Source organism: Strigops habroptila, chromosome W, assembly GCF_004027225.2.
Source record: "Strigops habroptila isolate Jane chromosome W, bStrHab1.2.pri, whole genome shotgun sequence".
Classification (NCBI taxonomy): Eukaryota; Metazoa; Chordata; class Aves; order Psittaciformes; family Psittacidae; genus Strigops; species Strigops habroptila.
The window spans coordinates 3088263-3105653 of NC_044301.2; positions in this window are offsets into that span (position 1 = coordinate 3088263).

The window sequence follows — 17391 nt, forward strand, 5'->3', positions numbered from 1 at the left end:
CTTGATGGCATCAGAGTACACTGTGCACCGGTATCTACTAGAGCCTTATACTTCTGTGGGACTGATGTGCCAGGCCATCTGATCCACACAGTCCAGTAAACCCGATTATCCCTCTCCTCCACCTGGCTGGAGGCAGGGCCCCTCTAATAGTGATCATAAAATTCTCCACTTCTGTCTTGTGGAAAGGGATTAGTATTCCTTATCACAGGAGCTGGAGTAAAATCAGCTCTTTCACTCCATCTGGGAAACTGCTCGCCAGAGACTGGAGCAGCAGCTTTCCTGGGAGGATCATCCTTGACCATTGTTCTCCTCTTCAGTTCACGCACCCGTTGCTCCAGAACTGAGGTAGGTTTTCCATCCCACTTTCTCATGTCTTCTCCATGATCCCGCAGGTAAAACCATAGGGTGGCCCGTGGCGTGTACCTCCTATATTTTCTTTCTCGAGCAGTAGGGCGCCTTCTGTTAATAGCTGAGACATGGGTTGGTACGCGTGGGGAGCTGGATAGATCGGATAAATCGTCTCTCAATTGTTTGAACTCCTGGGACAGTTTTTCCACAGCTGAAATGATGGAAGGGGTGAGATTGTCTTCGAACTCTCGGAGTTGACGAATCAGGCAATCCACTGTTGGTGATATTCCGTCATTCCAGGTCATTGATGCCAATGTGTGGGCATATGATGATGGCGCACTCCGTGTAAGTTTCCGCCACATGGGTTGTGTACATTCGACTTCATCTGGATCTACGGATGTGTTCCTGGCATCCGGCCTACGATAGATCCTCTCTGGAATGGCTGATTCCCTCAGGGACTGGATGCCTTTCTCTATCGTGGTCCAGTTGGCTGAGCGATTCGTAATATCGTCTTTGTAGGGAAACCTTTCCTTCACAGCTGCCAGGAGCCGCCTCCAAAGACTGAGGGATCGCTTCTCTCTTGCAATCGCTTTGTCAATTCCTCCTTCCTTAGCAAGTGATCCCAGCTGCTTGGCTTCCCTACCTTCTAGTTCGTGACCGTCGGCCCCATTGTCCCAGCATCGGAGCAACCAGGTGACAATGTGCTCCCCTGGAAGACGGGTGAAATCTTTTCACATATTCCGCAGCTCGGTTGAGGTCCGGGGTCGAGAAGTGACCTCTTCTTCTTCTTCCTCTTCCTCTGACCCACGTAGTAGTAACTCTTGTTCAGATGCTGTTGCATGTAGTAATGGCATTGGGTCTTCATCTTTCTTTGCTTCGCGGGTTGCTCTTTGTGCCTCTCATTTGCTTTTGCTTACAGGGGCAACAGACATTGTCACAAACTGGCCATTTGGTTTAGCTGCAGTGTTTGTCACTGTGGTTGGAGTGGCTGCAGTGTCTGCCACTAGGATTGGAGTGGTTGCAATGTCTATTGCTGGGGTTGGTGCAGCTGTTGTGCTTGGGGGTTGAGTAACACCAACAGCTGCATTGTCTGTTGCTGTTGGGGTTTGAGTAGCTACTGTGCTTGTCACTGGGGTTGGTGTAGCTGCGGTGCTTGGAGTAGCTATATTGTCTGTTGCTGTCGGGGTTTGAGTAGCTACTGTGCTTGTCACTGGGGTTGGTGTGGCTGCGGTGCTTGGAGTAGCCACATTGTCTGCTGCTGTCGGGGTTTGAGTAGCTACTGTGCTTGTCACTGGGGTTGGTGTGGCTGCGGTGCTTGGAGTAGCCACATTGTTGCTGTCGGGGTTTGAGTAGCTGCTGTGCTTGTAGTTGGCATAGCTGCGTTGTCTGTTGCTTTGCCATCAGATCCAGAGACATTTTTTTCCCTTTGAAGGTGCTGGATAGTGTTGAGCAGGGCTCTGTAGGCATAGGCCAAGCCCCAGCATGTTGCCAAGATTTGTCCCTCTCTGGTATAACCAGGATGACAGCACACCTCGTTTAAGTGTTTTACTAGTTTTTCCGGATGTTGCACTTGTTCAGTGGTGAAGTTCCAAAGCACTGGAGGGGCCCACTGGCCTAGGTACTTGCCCATACTATCCCACACACCCTGCCGCTCATAACTGTCCAGCCTCAGGGAAAATCTCCTGGTGGTCCTCCTATATCGTCGTCTAACCCTAGACCAGATTCGAACCTGATACTGCTGAATCTTTCAGATTAAACGAAATAGGATGTTCCTACGATGGGATGGCCGTGGGTAAAACACACTCCGTATGTTTGCCAACATGCTGATCCCCAGCACAATCATCAGGCAGGTTTCAAGGGTACTCAAAGGCCATCTAAAACCTTCAGAACTCTCAACTGCTGTTGCAAATAGGCTGGTGGGGGAACGGGGGGTGAAAGAGAATGCTTCCTTCGTAAGTTTACCCCCCGAGGAGAAAAAAAAAGATATGCAATTGCTAAAATATTTCATTATATACCTCCCAATGTATAGAGGTGATGGCCACGCTGGAAGCACAAACCAGACCAGTTTCATGATCAATGAGTCTATTGTATTACAAGTCACTACCATGAAGTACAGTGAAACAAGAACCTTAGCCCAGGCTCCCCAGCCGATAAACGCTAAAACAGCAAATAGTGGCTGTAAGTAAGGTACAACATGCTGAAACTGAGATCAAGCGCAACAAGTCTGAGAGCCAAATAATCACCATTGTGACGAGTAGTAACAATGAATGCTTATCACAAATATGATTAAACACACTCTGGTCAGATCTGTCGTTATCTCAAACTTTCGAGCCAAATAATCACCATTGTGACGAGTAGTAACAATGAATGCTTATCACAAATATGATTAAACACACTCTGGTCAGATCTGTCGTTATCTCAACCTTTCGAGCCCCACGTTGGGCGCCAAAAAGAACTGTCATGGTTTGAGCCCAGCCGGTAACTCAGAACCACACAGCCGCTCGCTCACTCCCCCCCCCCCCTTCTTCCTCCCCCCTCTCCCGGAGGGATGGGGAGGAGAATGGGAAGAATGTAACTCCCACGGGTTGAGATAAGAGCAGTCCCGCAACTAAGGTATAATACAAACCCACTACTGCTACCACCAATGATAATAACGATTAGTGAAATAACAAGGGGAGAGGATACAATTGCTCACCACCCGCCGACCGATACCCAGCCCGACCCGAGCAGTGATCTGGGCCTTCCGGGTAACTCCCCCTGGTTTATATACTGGGCATGACGTGCTGTGGTATGGAATACCCCTTTGGCTAGTTTGGGTCAGGTGTCCTGTCTCTGCTTCCTCCCGGCTTCCCCTCCTCCCTGGCAAAGCATGAGACTGAGAAAGTCCTTGGTTGGAATAAACATTACTTAGCAACAACTAAAAACATCGGTGTTATCAGCGTTGTTCCCAGGCTGAAAGTTAAAAAACACAGCACTGCACCAGCTACTAAGAAGGAGAAAAATGACTGCTATAGCTGAACCCAGGACAATACCCTTATCAAAACAACTGGCTTTATGCCAGATCTCTAATCTTTTACTCATGGGACCATGCAGTTTCTCATGATCTCACCGTTGTCCACTCTGAGAGCATTGGCCAGGCACCCCAGTGCAGCCGAGTATGAAGGTCATATGCACACCTATGTTTTCCTGCCTCTTTCCAACAAACAGTCCCTATGAACATAAACATATATACTCTGCTGAATACATTGTGGCAATGGTGTTATGTTTCTCAGTCATGAAAGGGAATCAACTCCTGGCTAGGTTCCCATCCATTACAGCCCCATCCCTTCGACAGCTGAGTGATGGCTCATCAAATGCTACCAGACACATCAGGGATAGCTGGCACCTTGGGGGAGGCTGCATGGAGCATCACAATCTCTGCTGGGAGGAACTGGAGGGGGGCATGAATGACATCCATCCAAACCTGGGGCTGGTGCCCGCCCCAGCACAGTTACGCTTGACCGAAGCTGGGACATCCCAGGCAACAAGTGAGCATCAGGTAAAAAAAAGAGTTTGAGGAAGGGGTTGCATTTGGGGAAACAGGTAAGGAGCCCAGGTGTGCTGGGTTGTGTTCATCACATGAAGGACAGCAGGCAGCCCCAAAATACAGATGTGAATCAGTCTCGGGCTTCTCCTTGGTGACCCCAACGCCAGCCGTTCCCTGAGCCAGGGACCAACAGCCACCTCCAAGCAGATTTTAATCTCTCCTGGGGTTGCTCAGATCTCACAGCAGGTGATCACATCAGGGTTTGTCGCTTAAATGAGTCACAAGACAACTTATTCTAAAGAAACTTCACTCCTACGCACAGGGATGGTGGGCTTCTTGACTCCCCAGGTTTGGCTAAAGAGATGCTTTAAATGGCTTTTAGAATTTCCAACCTCTTGCCGCTTCCTCAACCTGAGGCTGATTTCACCCACTGAAACACATTACACATTTCTCTTGTGGTAGCTGTACACTGCCAATAAGTCACACAAGGTATTTTGCGTCTGACAGTATGAAGATATAAAGTAGGATAGTGTTGGATAACGGTAGGGTTTCTGGTATCCACCTGTGGCATGCAGAAAACTGTTGCAAACTGTAGAGAGTACCAGGTACAGTTAGCGTTGCTTTTGTAAAGCAGGAAGAAAGGATACTTGAACATCTGGAACTTGGAATAAATTTGCTAAGTAATGGTTTTGGACACCTAGCCTCCCCAGAAACCAAATGTATAGGCTGACCACAGATTCCTAGAGCAGAGCACTGGATTGCTTTGCTTAAAACAGCCCTCAGGAAGGTTTGTGTTTTACACCAGAATTTAAGATATCCTACCTGTTAGAAGCTGTTAGAAGCTGTTAGAATAACTTGCATATAGTAGAGAAGGCTCAGGGGAGACCTTATAACAGTCTTCCAATACCTAAAGGGGGCCTACAAGAAAGCTGGAGAGGGACTTTTTACAAGGGCATATAGGGATAGGACAAGGGGTAATGTTTTTAAACTGACAGAGAGGAGATTTAGATGAGATCTTAGGAAGAAGTTCTTCCCTGTGAGGCTGGCGAGGCACTGGCACAGGGTGCCCAGAGAAGCTGTGGCTTCCCCATCCCTGGAAGTGTTCAAGGCCAGGTTGGACAGGGCTTTGAGCAACCTGGTCTAGTGGAAGGTGTCCCTGCCCGTGGCAGGGGGTTGGAACTAGATGAGCTTTAAGGTCCCTTCCAACCCAAACCATTTGATGATTCTATGATTCTATTTTGTAACTATTACCTGATTTCTATATAAGAGGACTATTACACTGAAACTAGTAAAGCATTTATAACTCTGCCAAGTGGTTGTAACTGGGGGTGTTATGCTCAAGTTGAGGAGCTCTTCTAAATCTCCCTTTGCATATGAAGTTTCCTCATAAATAAATACAGTTTATGTTCCCATAAAAAGTGAATCACTGCTGCTCCAGAACTGGATTATCCATACCAGCAGTAAATAGTTTTGCATTCATGTGGTTAGTTAATTGCTGTGAATTCAGGAATATCTTCAGTTCTTATTTGAATGACGGAGGGTGTGGGTAGATGGGTGAGATGAATCAATGGCACAAGTTCCTGGTGTGGAGGGAGTCTTGCTGTTCCATGCCCCACAGTCCCGGTGCCCCTGTGGTCCAGTTCAGCATGCCAATCAGTGCTTGCCTGGCTAAATGACTGCTGGTTCTCGCTAGCCTGCAAGAAAACGGCATCTGGGCTAATTTTCGTCTGGATTACCAAGTCAATTAGTGAGCTGTCTTGCTGCACAACTTGTAGAAAGCTGAACAAAGGAGGATGTAGAAGTACTTGGCCAGAAATGGGGAGCTGCTTGGGACCCCCCTTTATAGCTGTAGTGAGCTGATACATCAGGTCAGTCCTACCACATAGCTACATCCTAAATATGTTTTAGGATCTAAATCCTAAATAAGATTGTGTCAATTTGGATAAAGAACAGCAAGGGGAAAAGTATATCAAATTGAAGCAGCAGGTCAGGTCTTCACGTATTAGGTCTGGGGACTTTGTTGCACAGAGTTGATATGTTAGTGCATTTTTTCATGGTAATTTATTCTGTATGGACAACCAAGGGAGGAAATACTTGTTTCATCTAAGCTGAGAAGAAAAGCTGCAAGCTGTCTGGTCTATATTGAAGGCCAGATTAACTATATGGCTGTCATTTTTTAAAATGGTTTCTTTTTGGTATGTTGGTGAATGAGGGTACATTTAATGCTGGAGTTATGTGAAATATCTATATTTTCAATTTAATATATTTTAGTATTTGTAATCCAGTTATAGTTGTCTCTTTCTTAGCAGACCCATGGTCCACTCTTCTCTCAAAGTCTGGATACTAAATTACTTCATAAATCTGACTTAAATTAATGGGAACATGTGTGCCAGTCAGGACACATTGTCTATTGTCTATTTTCTTAATAAGTTTATCTTTCCATTAACCATTTGTTAATTACCAGAGAACAAACTTCCTTTGCATTAAAATATATCGCTTCGAGAGTATTTAGTCTGACAACAGGTAAAGAACCCCGGTCTGGTCCTGTAGAGACCATAAAGGTATTTTTAAAAGTTCTGGGTATGTAAACAAATTTTTTTTTTTTAGCTTTGAATAACTTATGTTAAACATTCTTCTGCTTTCCTGGAAGACTTCCTCAAAGTGGTGAATGCTCCATCCTTGGCAGTGTTCAAGGCCAGGTTGGACAGGGCCTTGGGCAACATGGTCTAGTGGGAGGCATCCCTACCCCCTGCAGGGGGGTTGGAACTAGATGATCTTAAGGTCCTTCCCAACCCTAACCATTCTATGATTCTATGTTTCTAAGCTTGGTTCTTTTTTTAGCTCGTACCAGCAGAGGGACTTAATAAACTGTGAAAGAAGCATTTTATGTGCTGTGGTTTAAACCCAGCCAGTAGCTAAGTACCACGCAGCTGCTCACTCACCTCCCCCTCCCCGCCCCCCCGGGGCAGGATGGGGAGGAGAATCGGAAGAACGTAAAACCTGCGGGTTGAGATAAGAACAGTTTAAAAACTAAAGTACAATATACTAGTACTATTAATAATAATGATAAGAGAAATAACAAGGGGAGAGAATATCAAACTAAAAGGGGAAAGGGGAAAGAAAACACTAACCAGCAGTGATGGACAAGCCAATTGCTCACCACCCACCCATCAATACCCAGCCTGACCCAAGCAGCGATTGGTCCCTCCTGGGTAACTCCCCCCCAGTTTCTATACTGAGCATGATGTCCTGTGGTATGGAATATCCCTTTGGCTAGTTTGGGTCAGGTGTCCTGTCTCTGCTCCTTCCCAGCTTCTTGTGCCCCTCCTCACTGGCAGAGCATGAGAGACTGAAAAGTCCTTAATTGGGGCAAGTGCTACTTAGCAACAACTAAACCATCGATGTGTTATCAGCATTATTCTCAGACTAAAACCAAAACATGGCACTGCACCAGCTACTGGGAAGAAAAATAACTCTATCCTAGCCGAAACCAGGACATTCCTATAACATAGGAAAGAGGAGGAGAGAGGAAATAAGATGTGAAGAGTTTTGTAACAGCAGAGATGTTCCTGTGTTTTATGTGTAGCTGGTAACAGGATGGATGAGAGCCAATCAAAGGGAGCGAGGGTGAATCTTCCTTCTGCTGAGATCTGCATGAGCTTGCAAAAAAGGTTGAGAAATAAGTTACCTGCAGCAGAAAAATCGTTTGCTGCTCCGAGCATGGTGCAGTCTGTTGAGGATGGAGAGCTCGAGAGTGAGCCTGGGCTCTAAATCCCGCTGGGAAAGGGATCCTTGATGCCAGAGGTGGTTCAACTTTTGGTGTCAACCACTCCCTATGGCCCATGGTGAGACTCTTCATCTGTCAATGCAGAAGAAACACGATCTTCATTTGAGAGCTCTTATTTGCTCTTATTGAATTATGTTAATTTATAATGAAAAGGATATTATTTACCTCAGATGGTTTCATTCTAGAAATCTAATTTCTGGAAAGGTGGTAGGACTGATCCAGGTCTCACTGAAATCAGTGGTTTGGCACGTAGTCACTAGAATGACTTAATGCTTTTTTATTAACAATAAAGAAATATTGATTTGGATCTTGAGGTAGAACAAGTTGCAGAAATTTGATCAAAGTAACATTTTAAGGAGGGGAGCAGGGATGGATGCTAAACCACAACATGTTAAATTGATCCTGCTGGTACCAGCATTTGATATTTGAAAAATGTTTGAGTTCAAAGGTGTTTAGGTGGTTGGAAAAAGTATCATTTTATTGGACATGGTATCTCTGCAACCTTTCAAAAACACCTTAATGGCCTACAAAGGTCCTTCCCAGGACTTAATTATTGCTGGAGCTGTTTGGCTTTAGATAAATATGAGGCAGCAGCTCAGCATCTTCCCAGGTCAGTCCTTTCCTCGTGTGCTGGTGCTGGCTGTGGTGGGATTTGCTGTGCGTCATAGAATCATAGAATCGTAAGGGTTGGAAAGGACCTTAAGATCATCTAGTTCCAACCCCCCTGCCATGGGCAGGGACACCTTGCCCTAAACCATGTGGCTCAAGGCTCTGTCCAACCTGGCCTTGAACACTGCCAGGGATGAAGCATCCACAACCTCCCTGGGCAACCCATTCCAGTGCTTCACCACCCTCACTGTAAAGAACTTCTTCCTTATATCTAATCTAAACTTCCTCTGTTTAAGTTTGAACCCATTACCCCTTGTCCTACCACTACAGTCCCTAAGGAAGAGTCCCTCCCCAGCATCCTTATAGACCCCCTTCAGATACTGGAAGGCTGCTATGAGGTCACCACGCAGCCTTCTCTTCTCCAGGCTGAACAGCCCCAACTTCCTCAGCCTGTCTTCATATGGGAGGTGCTCCAGCCCTCTTATCGTCCTCGTGGCCCTCCTCTGGACTCGCTCCAACAGCTCCATGTCCTTTTTATGTTGAGGACACCAGAACTGTACGCAGTACTCCAAGTGGGGTCTCACAAGAGCAGAGTAGAGGGGCAGGATCACCTCCTTCGACCTGCTGGTCACGCTTCTTTTGATGCAGCCCAGGATACGGTTGGCTTTCTGGGCTGCAAGTGCACACTGCCGGCTCATGTTAAGCTTTTCGTCAACCAACACCCCCAAGTCCTTTTCTGCAGGGCTGCTCTGAATCTCTTCTCTGCCCAGCCTGTAGCAGTGCCTGGGGTTGCCCCGACCCAGGTGTAGGACCTTGCACTTGGCTTGGTTAAACTTCATAAGGTTGGCATCGGCCCACCTCACAAGCGTGTCAAGGTCCCTCTGGATGGCATCCCTTCCCTCCAGCATATCAACCGAACCACACAGCTTGGTGTCGTCGGCAAACTTGCTGAGGGCACACTCAATCCCACTGTCCATGTCACCGACAAAGATGTTGAACAGGACCGGTCCCAACACCGATCCCTGAGGGACACCACTCGTTACAGGTTTCCAACTGGACATCGAGCCATTTACCACAACTCTTTGCGTGCGGCCATCGAGCCAGTTTTTTATCCACCGAGTGGTCCATCTATCAAATTGATGTCTCTCCAATTTAGAGACAAGGATGTCATGTGGGACAGTGTCGAATGCTTTGCACAAGTCCAGGTAGATGACATCGACTGCTCTGCCGCTGTCCATCAGTTCCGTGGCTCCATCATAGAAGGCCACCAAATTGGTCAGGCAGGATTTCCCCTTAGTGAAGCCATGTTGGCTGTCACCAACCACCTCGTTGTTTTTCATGTGCCTTAGCATGTTTTCCAGGAGAAACTGTTCCAAGATTTTGCCAGGCACAGAGGTGAGACTGACTGGTCTGTAGTTCCCCGGGTCTTCCACCTTCCCCTTCTTGAAAATGGGGGTTATATTTCCCTTCTTCCAGTCATTGGGAACTTCACCTGACTGCCAGGATTTTTCGAATATGATGGACAGTGGCTTAGCAACTTCATTCGCCAGCTCCTTCAGGATCCGTGGATGGATTTCATCAGGTCCCATGGACTTGTGCACGTTCAGGTTCTTAAGATGGTCTCGAACCTGATCCTCTCCTACAGTGGGCCTAAGGTCTTCATTCTCACAGTCCCTGCATTTGCTTTCCAAGACTTGGGTTGTGTGGTCAGAGCATTTGCTGGTGAAGACTGAGGCAAAGAAGTCATTAAGAACCTCAGCCTTCTCCAAATCCATGGTAGCCAGTTCTCCTGATAGCTTCTGGAGAGGGCCTACGTTGTCCCTAGTCTGTCTTTTATTTGCTACGTATCTATAGAATCCTTTCCTGTTATCTTTTACATCCCTTGCCAAACTTAATTCTAGCTGGGCCTTAGCTTTCCTAACCTGGTCCCTAGCTTCTCGGGCAATGCTCCTGTATTCTTCCCAGGCCGCCTGTCCTTGCTTCCACCTTCTATAAGCTTCTTTTTTCCCTCTAAGTTTCCTCAGCAGCTCCTTGTCCATCCATGGAGGTCTCCTGGCCCTCCTGCTGCACTTTCTTCTAGTCGGGATGCAACACTCTTGAGCACGTAGCAGGTGATCCTTGAATATCAGCCAGCAGTCTTGGGCCCCCTGCCCTCTAGGACTGTATCCCATGAAACCTTACTAAGGAGGTTCCTGAAGAGGTCAAAGTCTGCTCTCTTGACGTCCAGGGCAGTGAGCTTGCTGCATGCTCTTCTCACCGTCCTGAGGATCTCAAACTCAACCATCTCATGATCACTAGAGCCAAGGCTGCCCTGGAGCATTACATTTCCAACCAGTCCCTCCCTGGTGGTGAGCACAAGGTCCAGCATGGCACCTCTCCTCGTCGGCTCCTCTACTGCTTGAAAGAGGAAGTTGTCTTCCACACAATTAAGGAACCTCCTGGATTGCTTGTGCCGGGCCGTACCGTCCCTCCAACAGATGTCAGGATGGTTGAAGTCCCCCATGAGGACCAGGGCGTGCGAGCGTGAGGCTGCTCCTATCTGTCTGTAGAGCGCTTCATCCACAGAGTCCTCTTGATCAGGCGGCCTGTAACAGATCCCCACCGTAATGTCCCCCGTTGCTGTTTTCCCTTTGATCCTGACCCACAAACACTCTGTTACCTCATCACCCATCCCCAGACAGAGTTCCATACTCTCTAGCCTATCACTGACATAGATAGCAACGCCCCCTCCCCGTCTGCCTGGCCTGTCTTTTCTAAACAGCCTGTAACCTTCCATTCCGACATTCCAGTCATAGGAGCCATCCCACCATGTTTCTGTGATACCAATGACATCATATTCCCGTAGCCTTGCACACATCTCTAATTCCTCTTGCTTGTTCCCCATACTACGGGCGTTTGTATAGAGGCACCTTATCCGAGCTCCAAATGAAGCCGACTCAATGGCTGGGGCAGCTGGAACATCTCTACATCTCTCCAAGCACTTATTACAGGTGCTGGCAACTGACCAGGAGTGTTGGGATGGATCAATGCTCCCCTCCCCCAACACATCTAGTTTAAAGCTTTCCTGACCAGCCTGGCAAGCCTCCTACCAAAACAGCTCTTCCCCTTCTTTGTCAGACCAGCTCCACCAGCCTCCAGTAGATCTGGCCTCCCAAATGGAGCCCCATGTTCTAAATAGCCAAACCCCTGACTATGGCACCAGCTTTCTAACCATTTATTAACCCGCCAGACACGCCTAGCTTTTTTAAGGTCCTCCCCTTTGCCCTGGAGAATCGATGAAAAAACTATCTGAGCTCCAGAGCCCTTAACCACCTCTCCCAGGGCTCTGTAGTCCTTCTTAATGTCCTCCAGGCTACTGCTGTCTATATCTCTAGCACCCACATGGACGACTAGAAGGGGGTAATAGTCAGCAGGACTTACTAGAGCAGGCAGCCTCTCAGCAACATCCCTGATCCGAGCCCCCGGCAGGCAACACACCTCCCTGGAGACTGGATCAGGCCGGCAGATGAGTGCCTCTGTGCCTTTCAAAGTAGAGTCCCCTACTACTATGACCCTCCTCTTTTTCCTGCAGGCACCAGTAGTGATCCTCTTTACTGGTGCATCAGCAGGGTGCTCATTAGGTGTGGTGGGTGCTTTCTCATTAGCCTCCTGCAGAACCGCGAAGCGGTTCTGGGTGGGGACATCAGATTTAGGAGGAAGCTCCTTGTCGTTAATTGTCCTCTTCCTCCTTTTTTTGTTCGTTTTTCCCGTGACTAATTCCCAGCTTCCTGGGTTGCTGCCCTCCTTCTTTCCTATACGAGCAATGCTGGACGTTTGCAGCCCCTGCGCAGTTTGAGCCTGGAGCAAGCAGCCCAGCTTCCTCTCAGCTTCCCTGGCATCTTTTAGCTCTCCAACAGCCTCCCGCAGCTCAGCCACCTGCTGCAGGAGGACCTCCACCAGAGCGCACCGAGTGCAGCCCTGTCCATCGCGCACCCCCGCCTCACGAGACCAGTCGAGGCACTTCCTACACTCCGAGGTCTGCGCCGCAGCCTCCCCTCTCATCGGCTCTGTCTGGGTGCCTACGCTGGCCACCGCCGGGGCAGAGCTCCCAGAGCGGGCCCTGGTCCTGAGGCGAGTGCTCACCATCCCGCTCGCTGCCCGCTCGCCCTGCCTGCGCGAACTGCCGTGCCACACCCTGTTCGCCGCGCTCCTGGTCGCTCGCGCTCCCTGGGATGGGTTTTACCCACTGAGGGCTGGTGCCGTCACTCCTGGCGCCGCCCCCTGTGAGTCAGCTGCTCGCGTCAGCTGAGCTGCCGGCTCCTGGGCAAGTCCTGTCGAGGACTTGAGGCTCCCTCGGTCGCTCTTGCCGCTCCGAACTGAGGCTCCTGGACGCTGTGCTTCCCCCCGCTCCGGTGTTAAAGGCGTCCTCTCTGGAGATACCTCGGCAATTCAACTACCCCATAACCCAGATGCAGTGTCATCCTTGGGGATTTCTTTGTTGATTTTGCACCTTGTTCACACCTGCTTGTGAAATAAGGTGAAAAATTTCACTGAATTTCCCAACACCCTTTCATCTCCACTCCCCAAAACTAAATTTTTGTCTATAAAGAAGGCTGCCTGTTGATAAGATGTTTAATACCCAGCATCAGTAATGGCAGTTCACTACATCCCAGTGGTCTAAATGGGGCTCTGGTTCATGGTGTTAGATATATAGAGTATTTAGACTTGTGATTTGCTTGATTTGTGTTCCGTTAAGCCTGTTGCTAAGCCAGAGAAGTTTGGTAACTAGGATGTGGACATAGATATATGAGACTATCCAAGCGAAACAGTACTCCACAGATTACTTCAAAGCAGAACTTATAAGAAACGAAGATGCATACCAGTACCAGTCAGAGAGAGATAAGGAGAATGCTGGTGCAAGCACCATCGTTGGAACCTATCCAGGACTCGAAAGGTGAAAAGTACACAGCGAGGAAGACGTCTTACTTCATCTGAGGAAGACTACTTACTTCATCTTGAGACCCCTGCCCACGACCACCAGGAGGCACTGCGCAAGCGCAGAACATATGGAAATGACTTTTGTACTCATTATAATACGAAGCGGGGATAGGTCATGAATATGTATCAGCATATTGGGAAAGGTGATGCATATGTAATACTTTACAGGATAAATTGTGAACACGTTGTGATGGTCTTTGGAACCAGATTTGGGTGCGTACCCCTGGTTCCCGGGGCCTCGAAATAAAGCACCACATATAACCTCCTTGGAGTGGTTATGTGTTCTTCTCTCGGCTAACAGTTTTGGCGACCCAGATGGGACCTCGTGAGCATTGCTGAGGCGGCTCGCGCATCGATTCAGCTCCAGCCGGCACCGAGTGATTCTCGGGGAGCCATCGACCGCGACCGACCTCCGGTGCTCTCGACGGACCAACGGCATTGGTAAGAGACGGTGCTTTATTATTTGGTATTGGTACCATTTCCTGGTCTGGTAAAAGCCTGCCTGTTAGACATGGCGAAAGCTGTGCGTGGTTGGGCTACGGAGCTCCAAGGAAAGCCTAGGCGCCGTCCGTCAGACAGTGGTGAAAGCCCTGCAGGTTCGGCAACAGTGGTCTGGTCTGGTAAATTATTCGGTATATTTTTATATTTTGTAATTTAGTTTGTCTGTATTTGTCTGTATTTAAATAAGCTCAGAATGCCACTGATACCAAAGTCGTCGCCGTTAGGGTGTATTTTGAGTCATTGGAAGGAGGGACGGTTTGGACAAGAGATGCAAAAAGGGAAATTGATTGATTACTGTAATGTGTGGTGGACGCAATATGCATTAGAGGATCAAGTCCGTTGGCCGGAGAATGGAACTTTAGATTATGATACGATTATGCAATTAATGTTATTTTGCAAACGGGAAGGAAAATGGGACGAGATCCCATATGTGGAACTGTTCTTTATGTTAAGAGACAATGATGAATGGAGAAAGGCGTGCGGAATAATGGTGGTTGTTAGTGCAAAATCGAGTGAACAATGTAAAGGCTGTGTGGGTGAGAAGAAATGTATGGGATGCATGGCTGTGAATAATGTTTTGCTTTCCGGACCTTGTGGAGAAGGTACGGCACGGCAGGAGGAACGGGGCGACTTTCAGGGCGCAGCCTTTACCGGCGGCAGCCCCCCACCTTGCCGCCCAGTCCCGCCGTGCTCCGCCGGGACACGCGGTGGCGGGTGCGCCCAGGGACACGCCGCCGGGATGGAAAAACCCCCGAGCGGCTGCGGCGCGGTGAAGTCCCGCGACCGGTTTGCATTTTCCCATTGAAAGCGCCGGGGATGCCCGGTGTCGCCGGTGGGGAAGAGGGGAGGCAAACACAGAGGCGGCCGCGGCGCGGGAGGCGCCGTCCGGCGGTGTGACAATCGCCCGCCGGTGTTGCATCAGTCTGCGCCCCGCTATCGGGGCGGCGGGGGGTGTCGGGAGGGCGCGGCGGTGCCGGTAGCTCCGCCGTGTCCGCGGCGTTCGGAGCGGGCCGTGGCAGCGGCAGCGCTCACGTCCCGTGTCCCGTCCCACACACACCACCCCCCCCACCCCGCCGCAGGTCCCACCTTTGTCCGCGCGCGCCCCCCGCCCCGCGCGCCTGGGCCACGTGACGTGTCCGCGGCGCGGCGCCCGCTGCGGCAACTGACGTCGCCTCCCACCTCCGCAGGCGCGGCGAGCCCCGCCGCCAAGGACAAAAGAGCGGCAGCGGCAGGATGAGCAGCGCCGAGGTGGGCAAGTTCAACATTTCAGAAAGATGATGATGATTCTGATTTGTTGATAGCCCCACCAGCCCCGTCAACCCCACCTGCTTTAAGAAGCAGGAAAGTAAGGGATGACAGTGATGACGAGAATCTAGAAGTAGATAAAGGATGTGAATGTAGAAAAGAACGGGAATGTCCCATCACTCCAGTTTCACATCGGACCCGACAGCGAGATATACAAGGCAAAGGACAAGGTACCCCTGGTAATAGGGGTAGAGGTAGAGGAATAATGCGTGGGCGAGGAAGAGGATTTGGAACACTTAATAATCCAGGGTCAGGATCAGGTAGATTAGGCATTAATCAATGTGCCAATTGTAAACAGGAGGGACACTGGAAAAATGAATGCCCTCAGAGACTGAGACAGAACCCACAACCTGGATACTCCTTCGGGGAATCTGAGGTAGCAAAAGCCATGGTCCTGGGAGAATATGGGAGTCAGAGCTGACTAGAATCGGAAAAGGGTGAACCACTAGTGAAAATAAGGCTGGGGGAAGAGGAGGTACAATTTTTAGTTGATACTGGTGCAGCTTATTCTGTGTTAAATGACCTGTATGGAAAATAGGGAATAAGACTGCCACAATAATAGGGGCCACAGGGAGAGAGGAAATGCGGCCATTCATGCGACCCCTGGAATTACGGTTTGGGGGAAAGGAATTGATACATGAGTTTCTATACATGCCGGACTGTCCTGTTTCCCTGTTGGGACGAGATTTATTATCAAAATTAAACGCCAAAATTATTTTTGAAAATGGGGAATTGATTATGCAGGTACCGGAATCACAATCCGGACAGATACTAGTGTTAAAGGACAGTCCAAAGGCCCGAATACCTAGGGAAGTAGAGGAAGCAGTGATTCCCACAGTTTGGGAAACAGAAATTCCGGGAAAATCAAAGATGGCTCAGCCGGTAGTAGTGGAATTGAAAGAAGGAGCAAGACAGGTACGGATAAAACAATATCCCATAAAATTGGAGGCACGATATGGGATAGTGAAAACGATTGAGAAATTTTTAAAATTTGGAATTTTAGAAGAATGTGAATCAGAATATAATACACCAATTTTTCCAGTAAAGAAACCGAATGGTGAATACAGGTTAGTACAGGACTTAAGGGCAATAAATGAAATAACAAAGGATATCTATCCGGTAGTGGCTAATCCATATACATTGTTGACATCTGTAAAGGAGAAATATAAATGGTTTACAGTAATCGATTTGAAAGATGCTTTCTTCTGCATTCCCCTTGACAAAAGCAGTAGGAAACTCTTTGCCTTTGAATGGGAAAACCCACACAATGGACGTAAGACTCGGTTAACCTGGACGAGACTTCCACAAAGATTCAAGAATAGCCCGACGCTTTTTGGAAATCAGCTGGCGAAAGAATTGGAACTCTGGGTAACTCAAGGGAAAATTCAGGTACCAAGAACACAATATCTCTTATTGCAATATGTAGATGATATATTCATTGCAACTGAACAAGAATCACTGTGCATACGAGTAACAATAGAGATCCTGAATCAATTGGGACTAAATGGGTATAAGGTTTCGAGGGAGAAAGCCCAGATTGCCTGCACTACTGTAATGTATTTGGGCTGTGAAATCTCCCAGGGACAACGGAGGTTGGGAATTGATCATATAAAGGTGATTTGTGCTATTCCAGAGCCTCGGAATTTACATGAACTGAGAACATTCCCTGGAATGGTGGGTTGGTGCAGGTTATGGATATCGGACTATGGACTGATAGCTAAACCTTTATACGAGGCACAGAAATCTCAGACCTTCGTTTGGGAAGGGTCCCAAAAGGAAGCTTTTAAGGAGCTAAAAGAAGCGTTAATAAAAGCACCCGCCCTGGGATTACCGGATTTAACTAAGGACTTCCAGCTGTTTGTGCACGAGAGACAGAGATTGGCATTGGGAGTCCTGACGCAGAGACTGGGAAGCTGGAAGCGACCAGTGGGATACTTCTCCAAACAGCTGGATCCAGTAAGTGCTGGATGGCCATCGTGCCTACGAGCAGTAGCAGCAACAGTGACATTAATACAAGAAGCAAGGAAATTGACCTTAGGAAAACATATTGATGTATATGTGCCACACATGGTAATGACTGTTTTAGAACAAAAAGGGGGGTATTGGTTATCCCCAAGTCGGATGATGAAATACCAGGCGGTATTAACTGAACAAGATGATGTGACTCTAAAGACAACTAACTTGTTGAACCCAGCAGCTTTTCTAGGTACAAATACAGAGGACGGCATATTAGAACACGATTGTGTGGAGACGATTGAATATACATATGCGACGAGGGCCGATTTGAAGGATACCCCACTTGAGCAACCTGATCAGGAACTTTTTACTGATGGAAGCA